Consider the following 9711-nt stretch of genomic DNA (forward strand, 5'->3'; position numbering starts at 1 on the left):
GACACTTAGGTTGCTTCCATGTCTTGGCTATTGTAGATAGTGCTGCTATGAACATGGGGTTGCATTTATCTTTTTGAAAATTAGCATTTTCTGCAGATACATGCCCAGGAGTAGGATTGCTGGATCATGTGGTAACTCCATTTTTAGTTTTTCAAGGAATCTTCATACTGTTTTCCATAGTGGCCACACCAATTTACATTCCCACCAACAGTGTAGGGGGGATTCCCTTTTCTCCACACCCTTGCCAGCATTCATTATTTGTAGACATTTTAATGATGGCCATCCTGATCTCTGTGAGGTGATACCTCGTTATAGTTTTGATTTGAATTTGTCTAATAATTAGCAATGTTGAGCATCTTTTTGCTTATTGGCCATCTGTATGTCTTCTTCGGAGAAATGTCTGTTTAGGTCTTCCACCCATTTTTTGATGGAGTTGTGGTTTTTTTTTATTGAGGTGTATGAGCTGTTTGTATATTTTGGAAATTAAACCCTTGCCAGTCGCGTCATTTGCAGATATTTTCTCCCAGCCCATGGGTTGTCTTTTTGCTTTGTTTATGGTTTCCTTTGCTGTGCAAAAGCTTATAAGTTTGAGTAGGTCCCATTTGTTTATTTTTGTTTTTATTTCTATTGCCTTGGGAGACTGACCTAAGGCAACACTGGTATGATTTATGTCAGAGAATTTTTTGCCTGTGCTCTCTTTTAGGACTTTTATGGTATCGTGTCGTATATTTATAAGTCTTTAAGGCATTTTGAGTTTATTTTTGTGTATGGTGTGATGGTGTGTTCTGACTTTCTTGGTTTACATGTGGCTGTCCAACTTTCCCAGCACCACTTGCTGAAGAGACTGTCTTTTCTCCATTGTATATTCTTGCCACTTTTTTGTTGAAGATTAATTGACCGTAGCTGTGTGGGTTTATTTCTGGGCTCTCAGTTCTGTTCCATTGATCCATATGTCTGTTTTTGTATCAATACCACACTGTTTTGATTACTGAAGCTTTGTAGTATTGCCTAAAGTCTGGGAGGGTTCTGTCTCCTCCTTTGTTTTTTTTTTTTTTTTTTTTTTTTTCCTCAGGATTGCTTTGGCAATTCTGGGTCTATTACGGTTGCATATAAATTTTTGGATTATGTGTTGTACTTCTGTGAGAAATGTCATGGGTACTTTTATAGGGATCACATTAAATCGGTAGATTGCTTTGCGTAGTATTCTTTAGTGTTGCTTTGTGTAGTAATCCATAGTATTGCTTTGGGTAATCTGTAGTATTGCCATTTTAACAATATTAATTCTTCCAATCCAAGAGCATGGGATGTCTTTCCATTTCTTGGAATCATCTTCAATTTCCTTTGTCATTGTTTTATAGTTCTCAGCATATAAGTCTTTCACCTACTGGATCAGGTTTATTCCTAAATATTTTTTTTGAAGTGATTTAAAAGGGATTGTTTATTGTTTTTTTGGTTTCTTTTTATTTATTTCTTTTTTTTTTACTTTCCCTTTCTGATATTTCATTGTTAGTGTAAAAGAAGTGCAACAGATTTCTGTATGTTAATCTTGTATCCTGCTACCTTGCTGAATTCGTTTATCAGTTCTAGTAGTTTTTGCATGGAGCCTTTAGGGTTTTCTATATATAATATCATGTCATTTGCATATAATGATAATTTAATCTCTTCCCTTGCAATTTGGATACCTTTTATTCTTTTTTCCCTTGTTACAGATACTAGCAGAAAGACTTTCAGCTTTTCACCGTTGAATATTATGTTGTCTGTGGGTTTGTCATAAATAGCTTTTATTATGTTGATATGTTCCCTCTGTACCCACTTTGGTAAGGGTTTTTATCATGAATGGATGTTGAATTTTGTCAAATGCTTATTTCTGCATCTATAGAGATGATCATGTGGTTTTTGTCTTTTCTTGATGTGATGTATCACACTGATTGATTTGTATATGTTGAACCGTCCTTGTGACCCTGGAATCAATCCACCTTGATTATGGGGTATGATTTTTTTTTATGTGCTGTTGAATTCGGTTTGCTAATATTTTGTTGAGAATTTTTGCATCCGTATTCATCGAAGATACTGGCCTGTAATTTTCTTTTTTGGTAGTGTCTTTGTCTGGTTTTGGTATCAGGGTGATGGTGACTTCATAGAATGTCTTCGGGAGTGTTTCTTCCTCTTCATCCTCCTGAAAGAGTTTGAAAAAGATCGGTATAAGTTTTTCTTTGTTTGTTGGGTAGAATTCCCCAGTGAAGCCATTCGGTCCTGGAATTTGTTTGCAGGGAACTTTTTTTAAATTATAGGTTCTATTTCACTTCTGGTGACTGGTCTGTAAAAATATCTATTTCTTCTTGATTTAGTTTTGGTGGGCTGTATGTTTCTAGAGACTTGTCCATTTCTTCTAGGGTTGTCCAGTTTGTTGGCATATAACTGTTCATAGTGTTCTCTTGTGGTTTTTTTAAATTTCTACAATATCAGATGTTTTTTCTCCTCTCTCATTTCTTATTTTATTTGGGTCCTCTCTTTTTTTTTCTTGGTGAGCCTGGCCAGAGGTTTGTTGATTTTTGTTTACCCTTTCAAAAAACCAGTTTTCGGTTTTATTGAGTTTTTCCATTGTTTTATAAAACTCTATTTTATTTCTTTCCTCTCTGATCTTTATTATTTCCTTCTTTCTGCTGACTTTAGGTTTTGTTTGTTCTTCTTTTTCTAATTCTTGTAGGTGGTAAGTCAGGTTGTTTATCTGAGATTTTTTCCTTACTTTTTGAGGAAGGCCTGTATTTCTATGAACTTCCCCTCTTGGGATTTCTTTTGCAGCATCCCAAAGATTTTGTATGGTTGTGTTTTCATTGTCATTTGTCACAAGGTATTTTTAAATTTCCTCTTTGATTTCATCGTTGACCCATTGGTTTTTTTAGTAGCATGTTTAGTCTCCATGTAATCGTTTTTCCCTCATTTCTGTTTCTGTGGTTCAATTCTAGTTTCATGCTGTTGTGGTCAGAAAAGATGCTTGAAATAACTTCTATTCACCTTAAATTTGTTGAGGCTTGTTTTGTGTCCTAGTATGTGGTCTGTCCTAGAGAATGTTCCATGTGCACTTGAAAAGAACGTGTATTCTGGGTTTTTTTTTGGATGTAACGTCCTGAAAATATCAATTTTTGTCTAATTGTTCTGTTGTGTCTTTTAGGATCTCTGTTGCCTTATTGATTTTCTGTCTGGAAGATCTGTCCATTGATATCATTGTGGTGTTTTAAGTCTCTTACTATTATTGTATTCCCATCAATTTCTCCCTTTATGTCTGTTAGTATTTGTTTTATGTATTTAGGTGCTCCTTTTTATTGTTTTTCAATAACTTTAACCCAGGGTTACCAATCCTATTGAACGTGGAAAATTGGATCACAGAACTGTTTTTCATGTGGTGATACTAAACATATACTAACAACCTGGAAAACATCATTCTGAAGAACATGCTTTGGCAAACTCTCCTCCTACTTCTTTGAAAGCTCCATTTGCTTGGCTTCCAAGTTCCTGTGGTTCTAGGCTTTCCTGGCAGCAGCCGTGCATGTCATTGCCCCCATTCTATGGATGATGATGTAGAGGCAATTGCTGAAAAGGCCTGCTGCCCCCAGGTATCTTTCCCACCTGTCCTTCATGGTTTGTTAGATTCTGAGGGTCAGGAATGCTGTGGTGACTTAGTAGGGTGGTTCTGGTAGAGGTCTCTTTGAAGTTGCAGTCAAGACATCAACCGGAGCTGCAGGCACTTGATTGGTACTGGATGATCCAGTGCGATGGTGGCTCTCATGTGGCTGGCGTATGGTGCTGGCTGCTGGCTGCAGGCCTCCGTTCTGCTGCATGCTGACCTCTCCACCAGCAGTTAAAGGAATTTAGTTGTACACATTTGATTCATTTTTATCAGGAGATATAATCAATATGTATATAGTTAAGCATTTCCTTTATGATCAATAAAAATGTAGGTTTATCCTGAATTTTCACTTAGTGAGCCATATGGACTATTCATTTTGTTCCACAGATTTGGGCAACCAAGAAGGAAGCATTATGACAATCTATGAAAATATCCCCTGGATAATTCTTTTTGAATCTAAGCCCTGTGTGAAACTGTTACTTCACCTTCTAATATTTCACAGTAAGAATCAGTCAGAAGTCATAAAGAGATGAACTTAGTGAGTCTAAAATCTGTCCTGTTAAAATAAAGTTTCTTGGCATTATTGGCATTTGGGGGCTGATCAGTCTTCCGTGCAGGGAGGCTGTTCTGTGAGTTGTAGATGCTTAGCGCTATTCCTGGTCTCTACCCACTAGGCACCAGTAGCTCCCCTCCTCCATTTGGGACGACCGAAAGATGTCTCCAGACATTGTCTAATATCCTACCGTCCCCTGGGGCAGAGAGCACAGCCATGCCTGGTTGAAAACCACTGTGTTAAAATAGGACAGACCATGATAGTTCCATGCTTCTATTAGGGGTTACATAACGCGGATCCATATCAGATATCAGTGTGAGAAGGTACCTGGATAGCCAGAGTCAGCTCAAGGGGTCCTGAGAAGCCAGAAGTGCAAGCAATTCCCAACTCAAAACTTTGGAGCTAAACTACCTCAGGGGAGGGAGAAGGATTTAGAATGATAGCCAGGCCTGCCGGCAAAACAAAAACCAATCCAGCACCTCTGGTTGCCCTGATAGACTTTGCAAAGCTTCTGAGTGGAAGAGTAATTTGGTTTGCCCCCAGGAGAGCGACACTGCACTATTCCTTGTCTCTGGCACAATGAGGTAGAACAATACATACCCAAGGGATGGAAAACAGGGGCTCAGACACATTCCTGGACATCAGTGTTGCTAACAGCAGTATTCACAGTAGCCAAATAAATGCCCATCAACTGGTGGATGGAAAGGTAAACAAAAGGTAGTCCATGCACTCCAACAGAATAGTATTCAGCCATACAAAGGAATGAAGTACTGATACATGCTACATTGTGGGTGAACCTTGAAAAGATTATGCTAAGTGAAAGAAGCCGGACACAAAGGAAGTACTGTGTGATTCCATTTATATGAAATGTCCAGAACAGGCAAATCTGCAGAGGCAGAAAGCAGGCTGGTGGTTGCCTGGGCTGGGGGAGGGGGGAGGGGGATTGAGGACTGACCACTTAATGGGCCCGCGGTTTCCTTTCGGGGTGATGTAAATGTTTTGAGACTTGACATCGGGGATGATTGCACAGCGCTGTGAATATCCTGAAGGCTTTACGCCCCCTGTGTGGAAGGACTGTTAGTCATTGTCTGCACCATCCCATGCCAAGAACTGACAGCAACCAGAAAATGAGTCCTTTTTTTTAATATTTATTACTACCTTTGAGAGTAAAGAATATATTGCATTTGTTAAAATCATTTGCGTTTCAGACTTCCCTGGCGGCCCAGTGGTTAAGACTTCGCCTTCCAGTGCAGGGGGTGCGGGTTCGATCCCTGGTCGGGGAGCTGAGATCCCTCGTGCCTCTCAGCCAAAAAAACCAAAACATAAAACAGAAGCAATATTGTAACAAATTCAATAAAGACTTAAAAAAAGTGGCCGGGGGGTGGGGTGCGGACTTCCCTGGTGGTCCAGTGGCTAAGACTCCGTGGTCCCAGTGCAGGGGGCCTGGGTTCAATCCCTGGTCAGGGAACTAGATCCCACATGCTGCAACTAAGAGTTTGCATGCCGTGACTAAAGATTCCGCCCGCTGCCGCGAAGATCCTGCACGCCACGACGAAGATCCCGTGTGCCACCACTAAGACCTGGTGCAGCCAAATAAATAAATAAATATTTTTTAAAAACTCATTTGCGTTTCACACGACTGTTTTTCGGCACGCAAATTTTTGCCAGCACTGTTTATTGATAGTGGTTCTATTTAGGCGTTAATGATAGGAAAATCAGGACTGACCAGGGATTGGAAATTCAGGTTTCTGACTTTAGCATATTATTTCTAGTAATAAACTAATTAATTTTGACATGTTGCATAACCAGAATGTTATTAACCAGTCATATTTCACATTTTTTGTGTTTATAACACACAGATGATGTTAATTACATGTACTGAATTCAACAACTTATATCAAAGATAACCTTCAATTTGTGAGTTACCATCTGTTTTGGGCCAGAGAATAGGAATTTGATACTAAAGCTTTTTCCTGAACAGCTTGTAATGAGAGCTGTTTATATATTAATTACTTAATTGAATTATTATGGATTTTAATGTTTCAATTTTCAAGCAGTTTGGGCCTTATTGTGGTGACATCTGCTTATATTTTGGTACTTCATGGTATTTAGCAGTTTCATCGTAAGGCTCTTTTGGGTTTACAACCCAATCCTGAAAATAATTTGCTGTCTGCTTCGGGTTACTGTAAGGAGCGTCGTCCTATTTCATCTCCACTACCGAATTTTTTTCATAATGAAATGTATTTTTATCTTACAAGCAAAGTCAGTATTCCCTTGTGCCTGCTTCAAAGAGCTATAGAGGAATTTTGTTTAAGTCATATTATTTTCCTTCAGTGGTAGATTTTTTCATTTGTCCTGGTTTTATCTGATATATCCTTATGTTGTTTAAAAATGTACTGTAATGAAACTTAAGGGCCTATGAACCTGCTTGTAGAATCCTTTTAATCTCCTTTCTTGGAACAGCGTAACTATAAACATGACTCAGTGGGAGTAATTTACTTGAATTTCCTTAAAACATTTCAAGAGGTTCTGTATAAATTCACTAATAAGAAACACCTTCTTCATTCATAGCCTCACTTGTGGATTTGAATTATGTTAAACCTGGCACCTTTTTATTATCACTTAAGACTATTGAACAGGAATTTGGAGAAAAACGACAGGCATTTAATTTCCTTAGTTCTTGAGCTTGTAGATAATTTAAACCCCGTAGGAGACTGGATTCACTCACAACTGAAGACAGTTTATGAGGAAGAAGGTAAACATCATTAAGTAGATCCTGGTTGACTGCTTACTGTTTATACTGACTGAAAAATAAAAATGAGTTTTTGATATGAAGGATTATCTTACGAGATATACCCCTGGCTTCTTCAGAAATCCATGCCAGTGGAACCCCTGTGAAATGGAAATGTAGGACAACAATAATGTGAAAGTTGAGAGTCAGTGCTTGCTTTCGCTTTATTTTAGGGAAGCCAAAAAAGGAAAAAAAGATTCTAATGTTTCTGTGTTTTTTTTGAGCACATAAAAGAGTGGATATCTGCACACAAACATGCATGCCGTGATTATTGTAAACATTTGCCCAAGCAATGTCTGTAATGTCAGAAAAGATGTCTGGAGCATCTTTTCTTCTCTTAAGGGTGTGTACAGTTTAATTTATCGGTTGTATGTGATACGGTCCCTAAACAAAGATATTGCAAGTGGGCATTAATTATCATTGAATGATAGCAGGAACAATATCTGAGCTAAAATCAATTTTATTTACTTTGAGACCTTTTCCTTACAAATCTCTACATGTACCATAATACTGACTGGCCGTTTTAATTTCTCCTTTTCCACATTGCAAATAAAACTGTATCGTTTGTGTTAAAGTTTTAAGACAGAGATTATGAAACAGTAAAATGTGTTAAGTTTGAGTTGGCATGAAAAAAGAAAACAAGAATAGGACAGATCAAAGGTGAACAATTCCCAAAGAATTTTAAGGTGATTTTTTTTGTTGTTATTGTTGTTGTTGTTGTTCAAATCTCTCTGTTTCTCACCAGGCAGGTCCCAGCAGGCACTTGGCGTTTTATGTGATCGGATGCTGGGGAGCCCACTGGTTCAAAGGTCTACACATGAAGTCAGCCTAAAGGTAAACAAACGCCTGCCGTTGATCTTTGTCTTTTACCTGAAATTCGTTTGAAGCAGAGCTGCGTGTGCCAAAACTGAACACCTTCTGTTTTAAAATGCTTTCTTTAGAAGGACTCTGAGGTCTTTCTCCTTGCTGAAGTTGAAGGTAGTAGATAGAGCATCATTAAATAATGATGGGCTATTTAGTCCATTCTACATGACAGATTGGCCTTTTATTGCCTTCTAAGAATTGTGGATACTGAACCAGCTATTATAAACTTTTCTGTGTCTTACTGGAAGCAGATGACACTTTCTAAAATCATTATCATTCCCTCTTGTCAACACTGTGAATTAAAATTAAGCTGCAAAAAATTAATTATAATTGGGCACATGAGTCTAGATCTTAGTTGGCCCCTGTATCTTAATGCTGTGCTTTATTAGTTTCTTAATATGATTTGTGTCTGTCTGCAAATTGATTTACTACTTAACCTTGAAACTTCTTAGAAAAACATGTAGCTTACTATTTATAGATCTAGTGAGAGGATAAGGTATCCAGAAGAGCAGACCAAACCATCGTAGATGCACAGGCATCAAGAGTTGAAGCCCAGGGAGTTCCCTGGTGGTGGTCCAGTGGTTGTTGGGACTTCACACTTCCATTACAGGGGGCATGGGTTTGATCCCTGGTTGGGGAACTAAGATCCTGCAAGCCGCATGGCCAAAAAAAAAAAAAAAAAAATTCAAGAGTTGAAGCCACATCCCAGACTAAAACTGATGGCTCCCCTCCCCATCCGCTACCAAGAAAATGTGTTGTTATCTTTTGGTAGATGGGATTTTAGGGTTGGATTGTATCATTTACTGTTTTGTGTTTTCTGGTTCTTTCTTTAATTTTTTTAAATTAAAAAACTGATAGAACTTTTGTAATTTTTAAAACATCAAGATGGAAATTTGGGGAAGATTTTTGCTTTATTGTTTTAAAGGAACCAATCAGAACTAAAATGATAGACCCAGATTTAACCAAAGTAAGAATCTTAGAGGGGTGGGATAGGGAGGGTGGGAGGGGAGACCCAAGAGGGAGGAGATATGTGGACATATATGTATATGTATAGCCGATTCCCTTTGTTATAAAGCAGAAACCAACACACCATGGTAAAGCAATTATAATCCAATAAAGATGTTAAAAAAAAAAGAATCTTATTGAAGTATTTTTGTTTAAAGCCAAATATGTAACAAGGTAAATATGTACAGCTGACCCTTGACTGGGTTTGAACTTCACGGGTCCACTTATACATGGATTTTTTTCAATAAACCGTGGACTGCTGTATACAGTCCGTGGTTGAATCCGCAGACGAGGAATCATGGACACAGAGGGCCGACTGTAAAGGTATAAGTGGGTTTTCAACTGCACAGGGGCCAGTCCCCCTAACCCCCATGTTGTTAAAGGTTCAACTGTATTAGAATTTCAATATTTTACTTAAATATTTGAAAAGTGTAGTTTGTTTTAAAAAAATAAAAAATTATAAAAGGTTAATTGAGTCTGTGACATCAGATGTTGACATCCATGTTGTAACATGATTCCTTTTTATGGCCAAATAATATTCCGTTGTATGGATGTACCACATTGTGTGTATCCATTCATCAGTTGCCGGACATTTGAGTTGTATTTACTTTTATTGAGAGGTTATGAATAATGCTGCCCTGAGCATTCGTGTACCAGTTTTGTGTGGATGTATACCTTCATGCCTCTCGGGTATATACCTGGCAGTAAAATGGCTAGGGTGTTATGGTAACTCTGTTTAACATGTTGAAGAACGGTCCAACTTTTCCAAAGTGGCTGCGCCATCAGTCAGTGTTTTTTTTTTTTTTTTTTTTTTTTGTGGTACGCGGGCCTCCCTCTGCTGTGGCCTCTCCCTTTGCGGAGCACGGGCTC

At 38.2% G+C, this 9711-nt stretch overlaps 1 protein-coding gene across 1 annotated transcript in view; it reads left to right on the plus strand.

The window, feature by feature from the left end:
• Positions 1 to 9711, plus strand: part of TBL1X (transducin beta like 1 X-linked) — a 241535-nt gene that overhangs the window by 163669 nt on the left and 68155 nt on the right. Inside the window, exon 3 of the mRNA XM_055086310.1 lies at positions 7718 to 7806. The gene's annotated coding sequence lies outside the window, so the exon portion shown is untranslated. The remainder of the gene's footprint in view (positions 1 to 7717; positions 7807 to 9711) is intronic.

This window comes from Physeter macrocephalus, chromosome 7, assembly GCF_002837175.3.
Source record: "Physeter macrocephalus isolate SW-GA chromosome 7, ASM283717v5, whole genome shotgun sequence".
Lineage (NCBI taxonomy): Eukaryota > Metazoa > Chordata > Mammalia > Artiodactyla > Physeteridae > Physeter > Physeter macrocephalus.